The sequence below is a fragment of the Lonchura striata genome, chromosome 2 (assembly GCF_050655825.1).
Source record: "Lonchura striata isolate lonStrDom1 chromosome 2, ASM5065582v1, whole genome shotgun sequence".
Taxonomy (NCBI): domain Eukaryota; kingdom Metazoa; phylum Chordata; class Aves; order Passeriformes; family Estrildidae; genus Lonchura; species Lonchura striata.
In genome coordinates, this window is record NC_140704.1 from 88,527,392 (window position 1) to 88,551,735 (window position 24,344).

Genomic DNA, 24,344 nt, shown 5'->3' on the forward strand with positions numbered 1-24,344 from the left:
GAGATACCTGTCACTGTTAGTAAGGCATCTGAACAGCTGCAGACCTCTGCTCACACCTTGACACCCTTTTTTGAGAACTACAGTGGTGTGAACACAACTTTGAGTTCAAGAGCTTCCTGGTCATTTGCTGTGGCCACCTGTTGGTAAAATGGGCATGTAAAATATCATCAAGAAATATATATATATTTAAATTATTCACATGTAGAAACACAGAATGGTTTAGAGTTGGAAGGGACCTTAAAGATGTCTTCTACCATTACTACAAAAAAAAAAGAAAATGGCCTTAAAATGAGACAGTTCACTGTCTCATTCACTGTTAGGGTGATCAGGTATTGGAATAGGTTGCCCAGGGAGGTAGGTGGTGGATTCCTCGTCCCTGCAGATGTTCAAGAGGTGTCTGGATCTGGTGCTGGGTTAAGGGGTTACAGTGATAGGACTGGGTGGACAGCTGGATTGACTGAGCTTGAAGGTCTCTTCCAAACCTGATGATTCTATGATTCTTCCAACGCTCCTGCTATGGGCAAGGACACCTTCCCCTAAACCAGGTTGCTCAGAGCTCCATCCAGCCTTGCCTTGAACACTTTACAGGATGGGGCATTCGTAAGTTCTTTGGGCAACCTATTCCAGTGCTTCACCACCCCCGCAGCAAAGAATTTTTGCTAATATCCAATATAAACCTACTCTTTTTCAGTTTGAATCTATTTCTCCTTGTACTGTGACTACATGACCTTGTAAAAAGTCCTTCTCCAGATCTCCTTTAAACCCTCTTCAGGTTCTGAAGGTGCTATAAGGTCTCCCAGGAGCCATCTCTTCCCTAGCCTAAACAACCCCAACTCGTGTCTGCCCGTTCTTCACAGGGGAGGCGCTCCAGCCTTCTTTAATGCTCCGTTTACACCATCGCTTCTGTTTTCGATTCTTTAAAACCTGTTATGTTTCTCTTGGGAGGGAAAAAAAAAAAAAAAAAAAAAAAAAAAAAAAAAAAAGGTCTGTTTGCTGCTGCCGTGCTGCCGGCAGTTTTAATGCATGAACGCGGTCGGGCGTTTGCTCAGCAGGGAGCAGAGGGGCGGAGAGGCTCAGGCGTCGCCTGGGGGAGCTCTGAGCTCTGCCGCCTCCTCCTCCTCCTCCTTTTCCTCAACCTGAGCCCAGCCCGGCCGGAGCTGCCCGCGCCCCGCGCTATTCCGGCGTGTCAGAGGGGACGCTCCCACTGCCTTTGTAAATAGCGCTTTAAAACACTATTTTTAGCTCTTGCCTTCTTATTGTTCACTGTGGAAAACAAATACAGGAGCCAAAAGAGAAATCCCCTTTTCACTGGCAAAACTGCGCTACTTGCGCCATCATTAGTGAATGAACTTAATCGAATCACAGAAGGCGTCTGGGCTAACTGTGGGCCCGGGGGAACAGCTGTCTGGCTGATTTTGTAACAATCCTTAGAGAAATAGAACTGATAGATGTTTAATTCCCTTGGTGTGAGAATCAGCATTGTCCATTATATTAAATAGATAACCCTTCCTTATCCAATGAAACAGCCTGCTTCCATATGTATGTCTTTAACATATATATCCCATTGCCAAAGTTTATTTCCAAGCAACGTCTGTTTGGCAAACTGTTAGTGAAAATGAGAACTTTTATATTTTTCTATTAAAAAAAAACATGCATACAAAATTTGTGAAAGAAAACCATGGATAAAGCATGGAGATTTTAAATTGTTTCCATGTACCATAACACCAATAGAGCTAAAAGTGTCTGTAATTTAAAAATGTAAGCAAATATGTATTACAAGTATGTATAGTGTTATATTTTAACTTCAAAAATGGAAAGGAGTAGATGATTTCTCATGATAATTTCCTGATTTTATAGTAAATCCAAGAAACAACAGCAGTAATGTTACTCTTGTAAAATCTATCCTGGGACAGAATAGTAGCACATTAATCACATCTTCAGGGTGGAAGGCATCAGGAGAAAAAGAATGAATGTGAAAACCATATTTGTGCAAACTGGGGAAAAAAAAGAGAAAAAATTAACTTGCAGAAACAAAGAAAATAAAAAGAAATTAAAAAAAAAAAAGAAATAAAAGGAAAAAGACATGGTCTGCCAGATTGAATTTATCTTGGCAACTGTTGGTAAGAAGGTATGATTAAAAACTGGAGTACTATAAAGCTAAAACACTGATAAAAGTATGAAAGAGCCTAAATCCAGTTGGGAAGCAAGAAAGAGAATATACTCCCCTTCTTCTGAAAAACGTCATTATTTTACACTATCCATTGCTCCTGAACCACTCTCATCACACTTTACTTCTATTAATTAAATGTGTCATAAAAAGGAGTCACATTTTATTTTACATTTTCAGCAAAATTCATGACCATTAATTGTATAATTAAAAATTGAGAATTTAAGAATTGAGAAGAGCAGGGAGCAAATGCCTACGCCCTCCAAAAAACAACAGCAGTGCTGCTGGAAGAGTTAGAAGTATGAACTTCTAGATTTGCTGCTTTGTGCATGCAGAAGGATTCAGAGTTGGGGTTTTCTGAACCCAAGCTACAGACTTTTTCATTAATTAATACTGAGAAATTTGTCATTCTGCAAGTCAGCCTTCAGTTTAAAACAACTGACTAATATTTTTAATTATTTTTTTAAGAATGGCTTTAACACTCTATCCAGACTTATCCAAAGGCTGTCTAAAGGGCCATGCTTTCCAGCTGAAAAGTGTCTGCAGGGAAATCAAATACTGCCAGATACACAGTGTATCTGTTCTTTTTTTTCAGTAATCTGTTGAAAACTAATCTTCATTGAAAGCTAATCTTCAGTATCACAAATAAAGCATTGTCTGCAAAGAAAAAAATAAAAGACCACTGTCTCTACTCCTGTTGCATATACCATAAATATTCCACAGTATCCCATTTTGGAACAAGAAAGAAAAGTGGAAGCAGGTTTTTTACAGTGACTATAGAGGGCTTATGCATCATGTTGCAGAAAATAATAAATTGATGGAATAAAACCAGATGCCTTAGGCATATTCAACTTCCTGACAGAAAAATGCTTACTATTACATCAGTCATTCTACAGTTTGATCCAGAGATCCCAAAGCAGTGGCTGTTTTCCTCACACCAGTTTTTCCTCACATCAATTTGAATTAAGCTGCAGTTTGGAATGATTTCACACAAACCCCTCCCTAGGCAGATCACATGGTATGCCATAACTATCTGAAAATAAAATACTTTTATAGGATAAATGTCATAAATATACAACTTCATATAGGTTGTTTTAGAAAAGATTTTTTTTTTGTCACATCAATTTGCTCATCTCTGTTTAATTCTTGAATAGATATCCTGAACTCCCTTTCTGTTCTGTTCTAGATGAGCAGAACATCCTGGCATTGCCAGTGGTTGACCTGAAGTCAATCCATATCATATTCCATGATTTCTCACAATCTCTCTATCTGATGCCAACTATTATGACAAAAAACTAAGTGAATACTCAAGTTTGAATATGAGCTTCAAAGAAGGGGAAAAAAGCATTAACACTTTCTGCACTCAGGAATATCCTCAAACAAACTACTCTTTCCTATTCTATTGCTATATCTTGCATTTAAGAAACATTAGACATTACACTAGCAGAGGGGCTGAAATACTGACTAATGGAAGGAGTCTGACATCTGTCCAGCATGAGACAATGTTCTTGAAAACTCAAGAACCTTGTTGGCATGTTGCAGTATTCATTAAAAATAAAAGGCAGTAATTGCTTTTTCACAGTAACAGCTGTTGGATTGTGAATTCACCAAGAAAACACATAGCAAGTGAAGCACATGCAGGCACCTAAGGACACCATATGCTAAAAGGAGGATTCCCAGATCATAATGAGGTAATGAATGAGCTATTGCTGAGAACGAAAAAGGAATCCCCACTGAAGTATGTTTTTCATATACATTATATCATTATAAATTTACAACAGAATAGACACTGATATTTTGCTATGGGCAAAGTAACCTTGCTCCTATCAGTCTGATTCAATCCTTGGAAATGAGCTCCACATTCCTTCCCATTATAATTTTGGTCTCAAGACTAAATAGAGAAAACTGCCACTTTAGAAATGCTCCCAAAGTTTGCATTTCTGTATAAAGTTTATGGTCCCCAGCTGTCACAATCTCAAAGATAATCTGCACTTTGGTATCTGATGATGAAAATTTGGCATTAAGGACAGTCAACTCAAGATCATACCTTAGTAAACACACAGAACATGTAATTTGTTTTTTCAAAGTGAAAACAGTATCTTAAAAAGTTAAAGAAAATGTATTTATGTTTCCTCATAAAAAGATTCAACACCAAAAAACAAAATCCCTAACTTTTCATAGCAGTGTCACCAAGAGACACTGGGCAAAAATTGCCTCTCTGTTTCGTGGTCTCTAGTGCTAACTAGTGCATATGGTCTCTAGTGCTAGCTATCCATCTCCTTTCACGTCCCATCAAATCAAAACTGTCAAGTGACACCATCTGTAAAATCTCAGCTTTTAACTATCCTTTCCAGTCAGAGGATCAAATCAAAATTCCACATACTTCGAGGATCTAAGATGTTCAAGGCACATGCGTTGTTACAAGCAGCAGCCTGCTCTTGAACCCCTCCCTTCATGCCTTCACCACTTTATTTCAACACAAACCTGCAAGTCAGCATCTGTACCCACCTATCTGCCACAGAAACTGGCACAAAAAGCAGTAGGAATCTGAAAGCTAAAAATCACAACTGAACTGTGAGTGAAAAAGCAGAAAGATAGATTTCCTTCTCTTGCTACCTTGGGTGTATCACTACATGTTTCTTCAAATATAAAATCCAGACATATGTGCCACCTTTATTTTCTAGAACATCCTATATGAAGTTGTATATTTATGACACTCGCTCTGTAATAGTATTTTCATTTTCAGATAGATAAAGCACACCATGTGATCTGCCTAGAGAGGATTTTGTGTAAAATCACTCCAAACAGCAGCTTAATTCAAATTGCTAAGTGTCTTGCCTCCTTCATTTATCCTCCCAGGGCAATGAAGGAGAAAGTACTTCTGTAGAGGGACCAGAGCCCTGTTTTGCTTTTCTTATCTTGGATTTATATTTACAGCTGATCATCAGGGAGTCCTGGTAGCTAAATTACAACAGCTCCTCTGTATGCAGTCAGCAAGGATATGAAAGGAAAATGCCCCCACTGCTACCTTCCCCCAACCCCAGGAAAATAAAAAAAAGTAAAAAGGGAAGAAGGAATTCTCTCTCAGAGCCAAACCTCAGCTTATACAACTTGAATCAATGCATCTCTTTTGGTCAGGTTTCATGGGATCCCAATGCCACAGAAATGCACAGGATTTGCCTTGCTTATGCCCTGCTTCTTTTAAACCTGCTCACACCCTCCCCTCTGAAGTGGGTTTTTAAGTGGGAACACCTGTGTTATCTTTGAAACACTTTGGCCAAGAATAATTGAACACACAGAATCAGACTCTTTTTACACCTGCCTGCTCAGCACAGACACTCATTAACCTGGCCGAGCGGTCAGGAGCCAGCAGCAATGGGCTTTCCTATAAGGCAGCCGAGTCAAAGCAGTGACTTGGCAGGGTGCAGCCTGACAGACACAGCTCGGCACAAGCAGGACAGAGGCTGAGAGGTAGGTGTAGGCAGCAGGAGAGACACAGTGGGAAGCAGACCTGGCAGGGGATGACACACATTGGCAGGAGGAGAAAGGCTTCATGGTACTTGACCTGTGTTAAAACATGCAGTGGACCACCGTTAAGGAGGGGCTATCTGCAGGGCCTCCTTTATGGATTGAAAGCATACAACAACTTTTTACAAGCATTTCTTTATATCCTTTCTCCACACCAAGTCTCTTTGTCCTATGCCACGAAAACTCAAACAGAACTCGAACTCAGAGATAGCATAAACTCTCCAGTTTTTTACTTCAGTCTTCAATACCTCCATTCACGTGAGTTAAAAAAAAAAAAAAGGATTTTGAATGCTCAAAGCATATTTGCCAACAGCTGGATCTGTTGGAAAAATCTACTGTCAAGGTCAAAAAACATCAACTTCGCTCATCTGTTACCAATGCCTACTGTGTGGTCAGAGTCCAGGACAACACTATAATAAAAGGAATATATAAACCAGAAGATATGCAGTAAGAGACTGTTTCTCCTTTTATTGTAGCAGAGCTGGACTGGACTGGACTTTTGCTTGGTACTGTTGTATTTTAATTTAGTGTTGTAGTCACAGAACTGTGTGACTGCATCACTCATGCCCTATCCACAACCAGCAAGATGCAACACAGCTACAGGAAGGTGTTCTCTGTACAGCACCTGACTTCACACAGTTGGGACACCTGCAGTTACACCTTCAATTGCAGAATTTACCTGTCACAGGGACATGAACTGACTGCACTTCTGAGTCTTATAATTCTAATCTGCAAGCAAGTTTTATAAAGATATGTTAGGCCATACACTAGGGGAAGATAATTCTCACTGCAAATCCAACACAAATGGTTTGCTGAAAAAAATTAAAAAGAAGATTGATGTTTGGATTGAAGTTTGGATGTACAAATAAAGTTTTTTAAGGGGCTCCTCTAACTTGTACCTGAGGTATTTTAGGTTCTGCAGTGGCAAAGGAACTAGAATGTAGTCTTAAGGATATATTAGGCATCAAATCTAGGAGGCATCAAACCACACATTTGCAATGATTTCTGGGCTGCCTCTCTCCCAGAAGATGCTGCACTGAAGCAGCCTTCAGGTCTTTACTTAGAAATCCAAAGAGACATTTTACTTCAATCACTCACTTCAGAAGTGGAGTCTGTTTTAACCACAGTTTCAAAGGACATAAAATTTGACAGAATATGCTTACTCCTAAGTAAACAATTTAATCCCAAATGCTGTTTAAGGTCATGCCTACATGATGTTAAAAAAGTTTGTTCTGCAGACTCCTTAACTGTCCTCACTTGTACACAACGACAGGTCAGGGTTGGAGACCAAAGCCTCAGACAGGTTATCCCTTCCAGACTAGTTCCCACAATTGCCACAGATACTAAGTTATCATAAATTATAAATATTTTCTCTGTGTTAATCGGCCTTTTTAAAAATTACTGTACAATTTATGTTAAAATACTGTATTAAATGTTTACATTTCATGAAAAACAGTGGCTACGTGTCTCAAAAATCACTCATTTAGACTGAAATACCCCTGATTTACAATTACATAAATTAGCAAAGAGTGAAGCTTATGGTTGCTTTCTTTCCTATACAAGTTATAGACAGGACTCTGCCACAAAATTACAGGAGAGTTATCTGAAGCTTTGCAGACCATTCATGTTGTCATTACCACACATCACCGAGGCTATCAGGAAACACTAGAAAATTAGGCACACTGGTACAAACAAGTTTAGGGGAACTAGATCAAATAGGTCCTGAATATCTAAGTCCTGTTTATAAAGATAACATAATTCTTAGACAAGTTAGTGACTTCACTAGTGACACAGGCTCACAATAAATTGCTGTATGGGCGTGACACTAACTTCTTTTAAGAATATGTTACATTATGTAACACATTTTTTAAAAATTAAAAAATTTTCCAAACACCAAACCTGTAGCTGCTCTTTGCCTGGTGATCACAAAGAACTGCCTAACTCTTCCTTTTCCACCCCAGCTGCTATGCAACAGCAGCCTTAACCAACATATCAGCTATGCAGCAGAACATTTTTAAATCCCTACTAGAATGGGATGTACTGTCTGGAGGATTTACACCAAACTACTCTGTTTTTCCATTAATGCTATATTACAGTTGCGTACAAAGATGGAAAAGCAATTCCCTGCCAAAAGGGAACTGAAGAATCACACTTCTTAATTTCCCTGAAAAAAAGCTACCAGAGGGTAGCCTCTGTTTTCCCTTTTCCCAAAATAAACCCACCCCCATGCTTGTACTTAGAACTGGGTAACATTATATGGTCTTCACACATATGCACTATTCTACCAAGGTATTAACATGTCAATTACAACTTGATAATGTAATGTTTGCATACATATACATATGCAAATATAAGCAATGTATCTGTCTTTTTCTGACAAGTTACATGAATTCAACATTTTTCCATATTTAGGCTAATATAGATAGCCACTACACAATCCAAAACTGGCTGTGCATTTTGGGGATTGGGGGAGGGAAATTCTGTACTCACGCAAAACTGTACTGACTGTAACTTTTTCCCTGTCTTTCACAGAGATGCTTAACTCTGCAGAACAGGAAAAATCTAGTCTAGTTGCTGGGCTGTTAAGCAGAAAAGGATTTTCAAATGAAACCAATTGTTTGAATGTTTCTTCTTCATCTTTTCCCAGAAAAAGAAAGTCAGGGCTGTAGTCCTGTCCTGTGCATCCCTCACCAAAATAGCCAAGAAGTTTGTATCTAGAGAGGGACTTCTTTTAGAATCATCTTTCCGACCCTTCCTAACACCTAATTGAAAACCTCACTGCCAGCCCCAAAACCTTAACTTTTGACTGACCTTCAGTTAGACCTGATACTGGAGTGGAATTACCAGGGAAGGATAAGTGAGTAGGATATAGCACCTTCATACATTAAATCACTGCTGCGTGGGTGTCAAGACATGAGTCTGGAAGGGGTCCATCTGAGGATTTTTTCGCATGGTTTTTATTGGAGGATTAGGTCATAGTCATTGCCTCAAAACACCACAAACTCACTTTGTGCCCATGATAATGTTGTCACTAGTAAGCAGAATCACACTTGGCAGTTGGAAGGCTTGTTTCCCTTCCATAATAAGGCGTTTTCCCCCTGATCAACAACAGCAAAAAAAAGTCACAAAACCTTTTGGTGACATTAGGACCATGATATGCATATATCATGTTTCTACATATCTTTATCATTTTTGTATCTGTTTATACTACAAAACTGAATCATCCTCCCCAAATTGATAAGCTTACAAAAAACTAACCTAAACATGCTCTTCAATATGGAGAAATGGTGAGCTGCAAAGCACATATTTTCATAATCATTAGCTTAAGATATAAAGAAATTCACTGATTTTCAATGTGAAGTAAAGCCGGATTCCTCAGTGCTTTTCTTACAGCTCTCTTACCTCTTTACCTCATGATCTTTTATTTGGATTTTCCTGCTTGGCCACACTAAAATCACATCATCTGATAGTCCTTGGTCACATTCTAGAATCTCATCCCGTTGTAATCTCAACTACTTCTGACTATAGTCAATGGTTAATACCTGTTTATATTAAAGGTGAAAATGAATGTAACCCTGGGTTTATTAATTATGCCCTTATAATGTTATTTGCTTTTGTTATTTGCACAGATCTTTCGTGGTTTTCACTTTGTAACTAAATACTACCAGCAATCTCCTTGACTTTCCAATAATTTTCAAATTGTGCGTCCTAGTAGAAAATGGTGCACAATAATGACAATTTATAGATTCAGCCTGTACTTTCAATAAAAACAAGTTGTCAGTCACTTCAAAAATAAAGGTCCTCATGGCTCCATGATTTTCCTTTGAGTCACGGGTAGAGAGCAACTAGATGCTAGAAACTCTGAATAGCCCACACACCCACGCTACATGCGCCCAAAGAAGATCATTTCCCAGCAGACACTTGTGGACTCATTACTAACGATCCAGCTGCTAATTTAGCATCTGCTCTTGCTCTCGGGTTACCAGCAGGTCCCTCCCTACCCTACAACCCCGCTCTGAATGGGTCGTACTCACGCACAGCTTTGCTTCTTTAAAATACACGGATATATTTAGCAACAGTAAGCGACTTTACACGATAAGGAAGAAGCATGGTTCAGATTAAGTAGGTAAATAAAACCAAATCAACTTAATCAAAAGCAGGTTTCATAAAACAAAAGTCTTTTTGATTTGGTCATTTCAGGGAAAATTTGAAAGAGGGGAAAAAAGCTATTAACCATTATCTGTAAGAAAACAAATTTTTTTTACCTTCTCCCTTCCGTAAAAGACAACTTGCCACAGTTTATTTAAACTATATTTTTTTCACTTAGATGCAAAAACTTTAGAGACATGACAGGTATTTTTGTGGTATAAAGTGAAAAATCTCATATTTTCACAAGGGTACTTTTTTTCAAAACTGGATTTGGTCATTAAAATATTAATTTTCCAGGAAAGCTGAAAGCAAACTGCCAGCAGTAAAGTTCAGAACTTTCACTCAAGACTAAGTTGGTTTTGTAGATAAAAAGGTCCCTGCTGTTTGCATATTGTATTTAATTTCATAATTAAAACTGAACTTCCTGACTTATATATCATAAAGTTACACAACATTCCCTTGTTTTCCTTATTAGGAAGTTTTGAGACAGGGTGAAAAAGGTAATATACTGAATTACTAAAGCAATAGAACTCTGTCTATTCAATCTGTATATACATATTTTGTCACATTTTGACAATGCACATGCAAATTTCACTTTGTGATAGAGAAGAATAATGGAATGAAGTATTAAATGCTATTAAGAAGAGAAAACATTTTCACTGTAAAAAATTAGTACATTATCACATACTCAGTTCTCTCATTTAAGTGCTCATTGATGTACTATACAATTACAATACATTTCTTTATGTAAAAAGTAATAAAGATAGCACATTATGAATTACAGACTGATCTAAGCACAGTGACATATTCAGACATAATAAATGAATTGATGGTAATATTTAGATCTGTTTTCAGAGGTCATATGGCTTGTTATCAGTTTTATGCAATTACAAAGGTATACAGTAGAAAATACACTGTTATTGTCTGAGCTTGAAAATAGCTGGAATGAGATTAAGTGAGAAATAATACTAATTCTATTCCTACCTATATCCTACCTATAAGCATAAATCAAGAGGGTAAAGCTGCTTTTTATAACACACTGGTTGTAAAATTTATATCTAAACATGTAAAACTTTATGATTATTACTATGCCTACACAATTTAACTTGCTATTTCATTAATAACATTTTTTCCCTTTTTTCTTCTGCAGGACAGTAATGCTTGGTGAAAGAAGACAACAGAGAGAACTGAAAGGTGTCAGGGAAAAAAAAAACAAAATAAACAAGCAGCTTGAGGAAAGCAATTTATGTAGCGGTGGACTTTGAAAACTTCCTTCAAAAACTTTCCTTTATATATGCCGTGTGCCGTGGGTCTGCTCAGTTTGTAACTTTCTGGCCCACTGTCATTGTAAGGACAATTTTAGAAGACCAAAGTGCTGTCTCAAGTGTGGGGAATCAGAGCTTTGCTGAGAAATACAGGCTTGCAGACGTGACCTGAAAGGACGAAGGAGCACAAGACGAAGCAGAACATGGCTGTCAGATGACAAGCCATGGCAAAGAAAACTCCTTCCAGTGCTTGTATAATGCAGCCTTCAAGCAACAATAACTTTGCTATAGATACAAATTTAAGGACACAGTTCTCTTCTGTCACGCCACAAAATTAAAAACTTGCTAGAAAGAATTAATAAAAAAGGCCAGGAAGAATACTCTTCACTAACAAGGGACAGTTTCATTTTTTCCAAGTGTTTTTCCAAGTGAGATCTGTTTACCCTGAGCTCCCAGGAACATACACATACTTAAGAAAAAAACCCCATGAAGATCGAACTCCACCACTTGTGAAATCTGCAGACAACACTGCCAAACCACAGAAGCACACTGATTGTGCTATACAAGCCAATAGAGAATTTTGGGCAATTTTTTGAGTCTGCATCAGGTGTCAACAGGCCTGCATCCTACTGTGCAGCAATAAAAATTATTTTCCTTCCCTCTTATCTTCCATATGTATTTTGAGGAACACAGCAGTACCACTTCTCTCTATATAAGGAGAGTTTAACTGGTGAACACGGGGTTTCCCTGTGTACGGAAAATTTTATAATCTATAAGGTTGCATGGGCTGTCAGATCATTATACTCATAAATCTGTCCATGACTGTAACATTTGTTTGAAGTAAATAGATTGCAGAACAATTGTGGAAAGACCGGCACAGCTGTACGACTCAATGGACATAGTGGCTCCAGACACAAGGTCCCACAGGGGAGCATTTATTTCCAGTATTAATCAACATATGTTGCCCAAATCACAGTTCCCATCTGCAACTCAGTGAGAAATATGAACACATTAATTCAGAGATATGCTGCCATTTTCAAAGATTCCTAAAATAATCACACATTTCCTTTTAAATGCCAAGAGAGCCTACCAAACCAGCAGGAAAAAAGAAAAATCTGATTCTTTCTACAAGCAGTAAGTCACGTGCTTGCTGTTCCTTGTGCTACCAATCAATGAGAAGGTTTGCTGTCCAGACTACCTGCATGTGTGCAAGACTAGAGCTGTGCAGGAGCATTTGCAGCCTAATCCTTCCTCACATCGCTCCCAAGCAGTTCTACAGGTACTATTCACAAACATCACACAAAAAAGCCTCCTAAAGAGCTTCCTGTGTGGATCTCTCTGCAACCACACAATTTAATTCTGAAAAATTGAGGTCTTTTCTGATAAGCATTATGGAATAAATCACAGGTACCTCAGCAGGGATGAAAGTAACATGAAGTCTCCAATTCACTTAATTCCCCAAATTTTGTAAGAAAAATTCTATTATTGCTGGAAGATAAACCAATACTATTTTTAGTCTCTCAGCTGCATCCCTATAATACAGCCAAATGCCACTGAACTTTCTTTTCTGAACTTTTTTTTTTTTTTTTTTTTTTTTTTTTTTTTTTCCCTACACACAGCAATGGTATCCTTTAAAGAGAAGAAAGGGAATATATTTCCCCTCATTAACTGTCTGGACCATTTGCTTGAAGGGTTGATTTCTACTGCAGGCTGACATGCATGTCCTCTCAAATGGCAGAACAGAGCTTTCTAGTCCCAGACATTGTATGTAGCCTGCTATTCAAGTCTGACACCAAGGTTTTGCACACAGACACTGATTGCAAGACAACAGCTTAATATTCTATATACAGCACTGAGTTGTATGTCCTGTAACAATGCAGGTGAGTGGTAATTTACATAAAAAAAAAGACTCAAAACTCTTTACAAATACACCACTTTAATTAAAAGATAAACTCGTGCCCTTAAAAAATAAAATAAATAAAATATTAAAAAATAATAAATCAATATTTTCAGTTTCTTTCCAAGTAAATTTAAGCTAAACTGTAAAGTATGAAGTAGTTTCAGAGATCTTTTTCCTCTTTATCACTTCAATACCAAACTGAATTTAAAAATCTGAAATTATTCTCAGGTAGCAAATTAGTATATAAATAATTGGCAACTCACCGCAAGCAATATTTCTTTTCAAGTAACTCTTTATGAAAATGAAGCAGCACGGGGAATTTACGGTGCTTTTTATGGCAAGAAATCCATGGTATCTGTATAAACAGGTTTTATACTTCAGGCAGTTTTATATGTGTACAATATTTTCCAGTAGACCTGAATCTCATTTTTAATAGCAGAAAGTGTGGTATTTAACCACTTGAGTGCAAAGAGATCTCATTCCAAAATAAGTATGGCTAATTTGAGAATACTCAATAATAAACAACAAACTATATACTTGAGCAGAACTCTTAAATAAGACTGGTGCAATGGCAGGACAAGCTGTAGGCTTTATAAAAAAATAAAAGAAATATCTGATCTTGCAAAAAGAACAAGTGAGAACAGAAACAAGTGACCTCTGTACCGTTAACCAGTATGAACAATATACTGTTAGTGTCCAAGAGGTCTTTAGTTGTAGAATACTGGTGAAAAGATGGCACTTTGAAGTTTACCATCATGTAAAGTAAATCAACTACAGAAGGAACACACAAAGGAATGTACAGACTGCACTCACCCACCTTTACCTAAACAACCTCCGCCTTTTATAATGAGATACCAAATTTTGTTACTGTAATATAAGACATAAACCTGAACCCCTGTAAAGCACCAAGATCAGTGTGCACCTACAAGTATTACCCTGATCTGCCCAACTGATGACAATGTTGGTCCCTCTCATACCTGTCTGATGCAGGAGCAGACCCAGAGGTTTCAGCCAAGCTGCTTGGGATTTGCACATCTCAGTCTGGCAAATGAAGCAGAGCAAGAACAAACCCAAAGGGCTCTTCAGCTCAAAACATGAATATTAAGGCAATGGCAGCATAGCCATGCCCAGTCTCCTCCATGCTGAACAGGTCAAATAAATTCATGCTGCTTCAGAAAAGCTGATCAAAGTGCCATTTCCAATTTTGCATTAAAAAATTAGCCAGTGCTTTTGCTGCTCTTCATTCTCTGGCAAGTACAAGCAGACTCCCTGACTCTGTCCCAACAGAGTACAGTCGACCATGGGGACAGACAGACTCTGAGTCTGCTCAGTCCTTAGTAGTCACTTTGTACAATATGACACTAACAGCCTTAACAAAAATTTAAAGTGGGGAAAAATGAAAAAACAAAAGTGCTTCTAAGAAAAAATTAAATTCCTGGTTTGTCTTATATGGAGCTGGAAGATAGTAAATGTTACAAGAAATAGAAAGAAATTCTGCATCTTAGCCAGGAGAGGGAAGGCCCTGTATTTTGATCCTGGTAGCATGTGCTAAAATCACTTGAGACATTATTATTTGTGAAATAGAACTACTAAAGCAAGAAATCAAAGAACAGCTTACACCCACTGATAGCAAATAGTTCCAAAATTCAGTATTATCTTCTTCAGAAAGAATTCTACACCACAACTATAATCAATGTTCTCTAGGAGAATAATGTTTCCTGATACCTGTGAAGTTGAAAACAGAGTAAATATTTGTTGCAGAATAACTAATTGCTCTTTCAGGAAGGTATTCTCTTGTTTCTTACAAATCCATGTAAAAGTTGGAAGGGGAATTCAAGTGTTTGCTAGGAAGTTAGGAAGAAAAGCAACTTTACTGCCATCATGACATGGTTTAATCACCAACAAGGCTGTGCTTAGGTAGTATATTCTGAACTGTTTTCCAAAGATCATACAATCTACAGGACTTGAGGTGAAGGGAAAAAAACATCCAATTAAATGTATTATTTAAAACTGCAGTGTGAATTTTTATCCTTCTCCTCCCTACACAAGTAATTTGGAAAATCCACAAATCTCTGAACTTAAGATACAATTCTGTTAGGTAATGACTCACGTAAATGGTGATATCTTTCAATTTTAAGTTTGATCCTGGACCTGCTGTTCATCACACATGGGTATGTCTGATATGTCTGTATTTGTCTCAGAACAGAAAAGGTAGGTTTAATAAGAAGAAATAATTCTTCACTAATGCATTATTTCTAGGAATAACAGACTTGATAAGAAGATAGCAATCATTGACTTGCTAGTGTAAGAGCAGGAATAAAAATATCTTCTGGTTTACAAAAGACATGTTGGAGGTGGAGAACGATTTCCTGCCACACTCTGGCTGCTCCCTTTCATCCCTATGTCAATCTGGGCTCAGGCAAGTCTGCTCCCATACACAGCCCAGTGTTGGACAATTTGCATCTTCCCTGGATAAATGAAGGGTTAGGGACTCACGAAGTGGACAATGGTCCCAGTTTGTCCCCCTCAGAACAAGCCACTAACCAGGGAATGAAGCTGCACAACAGAACTTAAGCCATAAAATAAGACAGAAAAAAAGACTGCATGTCTCAGAAAGCACAAGGTTATGCGCATTTGGAAATGTAACATTATTTTAGCATGTGATGCTGCTCTGTGTTGCTGTGACACGACTGACTCTCCAGCTCAGCAAAGAAACAGGTAATTAAAAGCAACAAAAATAAATAACTGCGTTAATTACAACACTGTCAGTTTAGCAATGTGATCTGATCTAATTGTAGCTGTATTTAATGAATTGGGAGAGTCAGTCTTAGGAGCACCTGAAGGTGTCACAATACCAAGATTTTAATCACAGCAGAAGGCAAAGGCTGGCCTCCTTCCCAAGAAGAAAGCCCTATCCTAGCAGTAAGTGCTCCTCAGAACAACCACAAGCAACACGACCAGTCCCCTTAGAGCAGAGAAAGCTGTGTTGACACTGAAACGTGAGCTGTACCCCCAGGGAAATCAGCAGTAATTTATCTATTATCCATAAAAGAGTGGGCTTGGTTCCAAAAGTACCATGAGAAGTAATTCAAAAGAAAAAGAAAGAAAAAATAAAACCAAACTCAATACCACAAAAAGAAACAGAAGTAATCTGGATTTGTACCAAGATATTGCCTCCTCAACACCCTGAACTACTGCTGAGACATTGAGAAATAAAGCACTGCCATGGGATCAGATATTGAAGAAAAGCACAGAAAATGTTTTTTCTTCCCATTTGTCTGAAACTGTTTATTGATTTTGGAGACTCCCCTCCTGGCAAACTCAGACAAAAACAGGGGGGAAAATACATATTCTGTGCACAGTAGGAGCAGATGTGCCATGCTTGATGTATTTATCTAGGAGGTAATTTTGCTGCCTATGCAAGATAATGACCTCAAACATAAAAAGTGCAGAAAAGAAAATTATCTAAGCACAAAAGTAAGAAAAAAAATGAAATTTTTTTTTGTAAAGTAATTTGGAGTTTTATTTATCTTTTGGAACCTACTAATGCAGGGAAAAAGTTGTTATCATAAACAAAATAACTCTACACAACAAAAGATGAGTGTTTTAAAGGGTTTGAGCAGAATTTACCAGTTAATTTTATCTTTTATCAGAAAACTGCTGTCATAGCACCCAAAAAATCTCCAGGGTGAGCATTGAAGAATGCCCACTGTGGGATGCAGGGGGCAAGAAGGAAGAAATAAGCTTTTAAAACAAGTCATCTAGATAAGTTAAAACAGAACTTTCCTCTTGTGTCCCTGGAGATGTTGGCCTTGACTGAGATGATTCTGTAACTGGTGGATTTACATATACTACAGCATGGGGGCCGCCACATAATCTCAGAGGACAAACTCTGCTCTAGCCACGACCACACCATCTCCTGGCATCGCATAACACAAATACAATGGAAGAAATATTTTCCCCCTCCCCACCAAAACAAACCAACAAGCACCATGCCTTTTCAGAGAAAAGGGGACCAACAGACTACAAGGAATGACCATCAGACTTTGGAGATAGCAACAACTGATCATCAGTGGTGCGTTTGTACTCAGGCCCTTGAATTTTTCTGTTCTTCAGTCTAACCAAGACACTGAAATATAACCAAAAAGCAGTAATATAAAGAGGTTTTATATCATCTTACTATGAATGGCAACAGGAATATTTATTGAAACAACATTTGAAAATTTAGAAGGCATCTCATCAACCATTGTTAAATCTCTCTTTGTGTGGTCTTCAAAAAAACCAATGTCATTAACCCCTGATTACTGAAAACCAACAGTTTTTGCTCCACTTCACAATAACTCCCCAGTAACAGTCAATGAGATCAGCATTCATTTATTTAAATAGAGCCTAACACACAGGAAAGGAAAGTAGGAATGGCAAACAGAACCACACTGATTGTTAGTCACTCTTGGTGAAAATGTAAAGCAACACTTATCTGATTAAGTACTTTTGGATTGGTGCTTGCCATTGGAACCTTGCAGTATGGCTAAATTCAGAACACTGATAATATAAAATGTAGTTTTCTTGCTCAAGTTCCATGTCAGAAGGATATTTTTGCATGTTACTTGTTTGATTTTTTGAACAAAGGAAGTTTTCACTGTTAGCACCACAACACCAGTGCAGCTGAGGGAGAACATATTTTCTCTAGCCTTTGAGTCACTAGTAAGAACTTGCTACAGAAACACCAACTACAACACAATGACTTCAGGAATACTGAGGCACACATCTGTCTGGCTTCTCATTCAAAGGGAAAAGAAGGACTCCAAGCTGCAGGGTGGTCCTAGCAATTTGGTGTAGTAAAAGCTACTGCAAGTTTAATCCTCAGCCCTTCCTTTGTTGAGTAGATCCTTGAACATGGGTTTTCTGTAAGAGGGTTCCCTAATTGCCTGGTTGATGATTACTTAGGTGAGGGTTTCTCCATCACACTTTACTGAGCTGTTCCACTTTGCATACACCACAGCAATATTGAGAGAGAAAGAGGCACAAGAGCTCACAGACCAGCTTTAAATACTTATGCACAGGTCAACCATATGTAATAAAAACAAAACAATAGAGAACACTGAACCAAAGCTGAAAAGTGCAGTCTGTCTACTGCATACCTGCAAGTACCTCAGGCCGGAGTGCACCTGTTCATTTCCACCTTTCCTACCAGCTTTAATGATGCTCACCATGTCCAAAAAATAATGTACCCAGGTTGCATCATTTTTTGACTGCTAGAGAAAGCTTTGTAACTCACATTTCATCACTGAAACTATAAAGGAGACTGACAACACTTTTCCATACAATACATGCCAAGGAACACACAAAACACAGCTTAACATACAAATATCATGTTAAATTTACAGGAATAAGAAATTAATTTTATGGTCCCATAGACACTCTGAATCTAGAATCTAGAGTAAGAACAAAAGAACATAGAAAAACCACCCCAAATCCATTGTTTCCCCTTTCTCTGGTTATTACAACTCTTCTGCACAAATGCACAGCACCTGAGGCAAGTGTATTAGCTGAGGGATTAATAAAACTGAAAATACATGGTTTCTGGTATGAGGGGACTAAAGTGGGTATAAGATGCTGTGCATCAGTGCCCTCAGAGCACAGCCATGCCACACAGCTTTGTCAGTTGCTCCTTAGCATGGATCCAGTCCCTGCCTCATCGCTGACACACTCATGCTGAAACAATCACAAAAATACACTATTCCCATCATCAGTTATTTAATGATAAACAGCCTGGCTCACTGGGCAACTAACAGCTATGGAAACACTCTCTATATTAAAAGGATTCATACCTTAAAAAGGGTTGTAATTTTCATGACCTGGAAATGCAACCATTTCTAAACGATCCTTAAATCATAATTTTAGCTGGAAACATGGATTGTAAGTCTTTTCCAATTCCCAGTTTCTCATACATATACTGGCTTAACCCACTATGGAAAAAAACAATTTCTAAAGGCTTGTCATTCTCTTACAAGCAGCATTAGAGTGTGAATACTGTCAATTTTCATGGAAATCACAATGCCAGAGCAACACAAAAAGCTGCAGTATACAGAACACAGTCATTGCCAGAAAATCAAGTGTTTGCTGATGCTAACAGAGTAGCTAAAGCCCAGACACAGGGAAACACTTGTTAAGGCACTGAATTGCAATTCAGGAGAAGTGAGGTGCTTCCCTAACTCTGTCACAGGTCTCCTGGCTGCTTTTGGAGCTGATCATGTAAATGTGTTCACACTTCTGCCTATATAAATAATATGGAGTCTTCTACAAGTATTTCTTTACGTTGAATGAATATTGTTAGGAAGTCTTCAGAAATGCTTGTGAGGTAATTCAAGTCTGTGACAACAGAAGTCTACATGAGGACAGATGATTAAGAATAAACACATATTCAAGAGAACTCTCATTCCTTTGAAAGGAAAAAAAAAATTCTTTCATTCTGGCCATAAGCATGCATTGGGATCCAAATTCCTTGGCAAAAAGAAATATACCACTTCTCCAGCAAGATTAACTGCACACAGAGAAGCCATGTATTTATTGAACTGACTTAAATATAAATATTTAGGAAGTTGTTTTTCTTTAAGGGTCAGCATCCTCTGAAAGTGTACCCACGAGAGCAATTGAACTGTCATTAATGCCCCCCTCTCCAGTGCAGCCTCCTGACATTGACTGTTACTGGTGTAGCCAGCCCAGATGGGGTGGTAAGTAAAATAGGTCCTATCAAAATATTCCTGCAGAGCACTGTAACGATTCTGTGAAGACTAGGAATTTGACCAAGATGCAAATTTACAGGAGAAAAACCTCCTGTAAAATTCATTTCCTGAAGAAAAATGAATATGAAATTACAAGGGAAAGAATATGAACAACAACTAAGACAGGTGACAGTAAGAAAGAGAAGGTTCAGTTTCATCTAACAGTGGCAGGAGTGGCATAAAATAGCAAGATGAAAAAATATAAAAGATTCCATAGGAACAAAATAATGAGACCCAGCTGGCAGATGGTGAAAATCAAAACAAATTCTGAATATTCTAGACAGTACAGAAATGAAAAAGATTTTATAAAACCTTCATTCTCTACTCTGGCAGATTCTGAAAGAAATTAAAAGAGAGGGGGAAAGGAAAAATAAGATACAAGAAATAGGAATTTGGACTTCAGAAAGAACAGCTGTCAGGACTGGATTGTGTTGCATTTATCTTGCCATTTGACTTACTCTTACAATTAGTATCCTTATCTTCAGCAATCCTGAGATATTAGTCATGACTGAAAATACAAATCTGTTACAGTATATTAGCTCAATGGTTACATTCATATGGAAGTGCCAAACACAGAAAAAATTACCCTGTTTCATTCTATGCAATAGCAAGCACAATTTTTCCATCATTACTACCACAGTTTTATTTAATGTGATGTATCTCCACTGACACAGAAATACTTTGGGCCTGGACTGAGAGGAAGACAGGGTTAATGGTGACTGTGTTTCCAGGAAAATGCATCACGGGAAGCTCCCTGTCTCAGGTGGACACATAAGTGCATTGAAGTGAATCGACCGAATTCTGCAGGAGTGATACAGACACAAATAATGAAACAATGTGAAGGCCAACACTAAAAGAACAAGTGTCTTTTTTTTTTTTTGCAACTGGTCAAGGCAGTAATCTTGAAAGTTGCTACCATGCAGGGATAGAAGAAGGGGGAATGGCCTTAAGCTAAAAGCAACGAGGTTTAAATGAGGTATTAGGAAGAAATTTTTTACCATGTGGTGAGACAGATTGCCCAAAGAAGCTGTGCATATCCCATCCCTGTCAGTGCTCAAGGCCAAACTGGATGGGACTTTGAGCAATCTGGTCTAATGGAAGGTGTCCCTACCTATGGCAGGAGAGTGGATTGAGATGATCTTTATGGTCCCTTTCAACCCAAACCACCCTGCGATTTTACCACACTGCTATTCTACATTTCTGGTTGCAATCATTATCCTTTGCCATCCACCACTTTGCACATTACACAGAAATTTCATATAAATACAAAACATAGAAAACATACAAATTTCTCAGCTTTCCAATTAAAAACTAATTACATGTTATTTATTTTTACCCTAAATTTGCAACACCTGGGGCTGAGCTAGAATATGATATAACTAGTGTTGCACAGACTAAGAGATGTTCTGTGCAAAACCGTTCTCTCCAGGCTTTCTTAGACAAGAAAATAAAACCATAAACACAATATTAATATTTTTTTAAGCTGGTTGTGCAATTTCACAAAGTAGCCCACTTAGCTATGTGTAGTAGTTGTAAAATAGTAAGAAAAGGTTTCAATAAGCTGAGATGTGCAACTTGCTTTGCTCTGTAACTGGGGGTTTGCTTTCCCCAGTTCTGCATGTAAACATTACTGATGCTTCACATCCACATCTGATTTCCAGGAACACTTTAATCCAGCAGGAAAGTCACTCTAAAGTGGATGTGCTAAGATATGCCTGTATTTGCAAGTACCATAAGGCCCTGAGAGATAGGGAAGGAAGTTGAAGCACGGAAAATAAAGATCCAACTTAAAGAAAGCACTCATACACCCAGTTTAATACAAAGGCTTTCCCCAAATTTGCCAGACTCCAGAGGAAGCTCTCCTGTTCTCAGACACATGCATGAGGATAGATCCATAAACGGCTGGCTTCTGTGGGAGATGGAGATGCCTTCAGTGGCCAGGAAAGGTGCTCTGCTTTTTTGCAGGGTTTCTAAGAGAGCAGAACAGAACTGATCCTTGAGCTTGCAGTGCCATTTATCATCAGTGTATGTCTGTTATGTCAAATTATGGCCAAGAACAAGAAACAAGAAACCACCTGAAACACCCAGAAAAGATTCTCTCTTCTCTCCCTAATGAAACAAGGCCAAATACTAACAGAAAGATACTAAAGAAGTGCATTTGTCCTTTAATGTCCATTGCATAATCACAGAGTAAATTGTCATTTCTACTGTTGCTACTGATTGCCTTAAATTCACTTTTGTAAACCAAAATAAATGTTCATTAAATAAAGCATTATGAACTAGGTAAAGCTTCTAAAAAAGTTATGCCTAGCAATCAGTAATAATAAAATTATTGGTTCTGAAATCTGCAATTTTTTTTGAAACTGAAAAATTGGAAAATCCTTGCAACACCAGCACAAATTGCAGTTTTTCCTTTGCCATTTAAAACAAAACAAAACAAAACAAAACAAAACAAAACAAAAAAACCCACAAAACAAAAACCCAACAGTATCCTTCATTTAAATGTGCACCTCTCAAGGAACTGTACCGTGGAACACACATAATCAATTTATCTGTGTAAGCACACAGCAGAGCTGCTCTACCCTGCACAAAATGATACATTAAATTTGTTCACTGTTTAACAAAGGAGGGTCACAATGTTGCTGTTAATGATTACATAAAGACAAAACACCTCTGCCTAAATTTTTTTAAAATTTTGAAGCTACGGTCATTTTAACCTTCCTTTCATAACTGCAAGCTAAGCCAATCAATAAGCTGGAAACATGTATAGCATGTCTTCTGCCATGAAAGGAAGGTATTTCTGTCACAACGGCCTTAGCAGCCAGAGGTCCTCAGCCGCACTCCACAGATGCAGTACACGCCTGGATTCATATGGAAACCAAAAAGGACAAAGCTGTACTTTGCTGCACTTTCCTGACCCTAACAGATTTCATCAATGTGTGAGTAAAATCTGATTAGGGATCAAGCATCCACCAGTGTCCATTATGGATGATAGAAACTGAGGGAATTATGAACCATTCAGTGAAGTACTCTGCTAACAGCGCAGACACATCCAGGCTGGGAAGGTCTGACTTGGAAGAAAAGGCAACACAAAGTAATTCAAGGATGAAATGAGCTCAGATAAAACAGGCAGTCACCTCTTGGTGCACATGACAGTGTTGCCATCAGCTTCCACATGAGCAGATTAGCACCCACACACTTTGTTATACAATATCACAAGTGCATCTTCACCCTACGGCTGGATTCATCTTCTTGAGCCATGTCAGGAGCAACATGACTGAAGTTAATACAGTTACCATAACTTCTATTCATGCATGTGATTTCTGGGTCTGTGTGGCTGCGGACAAGTTGACACAGATGAAACTGGTTACAAAAGGATTCAGGAGTTTTATTCAGAAATGCCCACAGGCCCCAGTGGTCCTCTCTGAAATGCATCAATGACATGCCTTCCCATTGCAAATTAAATTTTTTTAATGAGTCTTTGGATACCTAGCAATCAAGACAAATTTTTAGTCAGCACTGCATTACTCTTCAAAGCACACATGTAAATTGGCACCATAGATCTCCTCTTCATCAGGATTTTAGAAAGCAGCTATACTATTACATCAACTAAATACAGAGAGGGGGAAGCACCTTACATCTACCACTCTTCCTGGAAGATTAGCCTAAAAGGTCACGATCAAACAGGCTCAAGTTCAGCTGGAATTAAGCATTTTATTTACAAAAAGAGCAGCAAACTATGTCATACTCTGCACGTCAAAGAAACATGGTACACACTGTTTCATTACCACGGCACTAGCAATGGCATCTTTTCTTCACTTGTTGCTCCCTATACTGCTTTCTGTGTACACTACAAGGTTCCTTATTAAACACAAACTAAGGAAATGAAACTGAACAAAACTACTGTAGCCCACTAGCACGTACTTTGAGCTATTTCCTACTTTGTTGAAAATAAATTTATGATATAAATATTAGAACTAAAAATAAAAAAAAAAAGCTGCTGAAGCACTCACAGTCTCAGTCTGCACAGTGTGAAGTAGAGCAGTAAATTGCAGCGAGCAGACAGCACAGCTCTTAAAACTTGCCCAGCTTTTGCTCTGACAAAAGAGATCGCTTAGGACCTCATCGTGCTGCTGCTCTCGTCGTTTAATTAACGGGCTAACAAATTCCATTGCTGGCATATCTTCTACTTGTCTGTTCTCTTGAAAAACCCCTAACCCTCCCGCGATTTGCACTCGGGCTGACCGCTACTTAGCAATAGTGCTGCGAGAACGGTGTCTGTCACCCAAGGCAGGAGGTACTAGGAGTAGCCACCGCCGTCTCCCACCAACCTCGGACAATTTTGGGCACTTTTAATTCGCGGTTGGCAGTGCTCTTCCTTCCTCTGCCGCAGCCGTGAGGTAGGGCTGAGACCCACGTCTGGGACAGCTGAATAAACCTTTCAAAGGCTTTTGGCAGCTGAGTCCTAGAGCTGGGGCAGACGGGGCGTATGGGTGAGAACCTCTGCGGCCGCGGGGGCTCCCCGGACCCTCCGCCGGACCGGTCTGCCC

The 24,344-nt window shown here is 38.5% G+C and overlaps 1 protein-coding gene across 5 annotated transcripts in view; it reads right to left on the minus strand.

Moving 5' to 3' along the window:
• The window catches only part of COBL (cordon-bleu WH2 repeat protein), a 156,401-nt gene that overhangs the window by 131,368 nt on the left and 689 nt on the right, over positions 1–24,344 (minus strand). Inside the window, exon 1 of one of the 5 annotated variants that reach the window (XM_085571746.1) lies at positions 8–24,344. The exons of the other annotated variants lie outside the window; for them this stretch is intronic. The gene's annotated coding sequence lies outside the window, so the exon portion shown is untranslated. The remainder of the gene's footprint in view (positions 1–7) is intronic. 5 annotated transcript variants of the gene reach the window in all.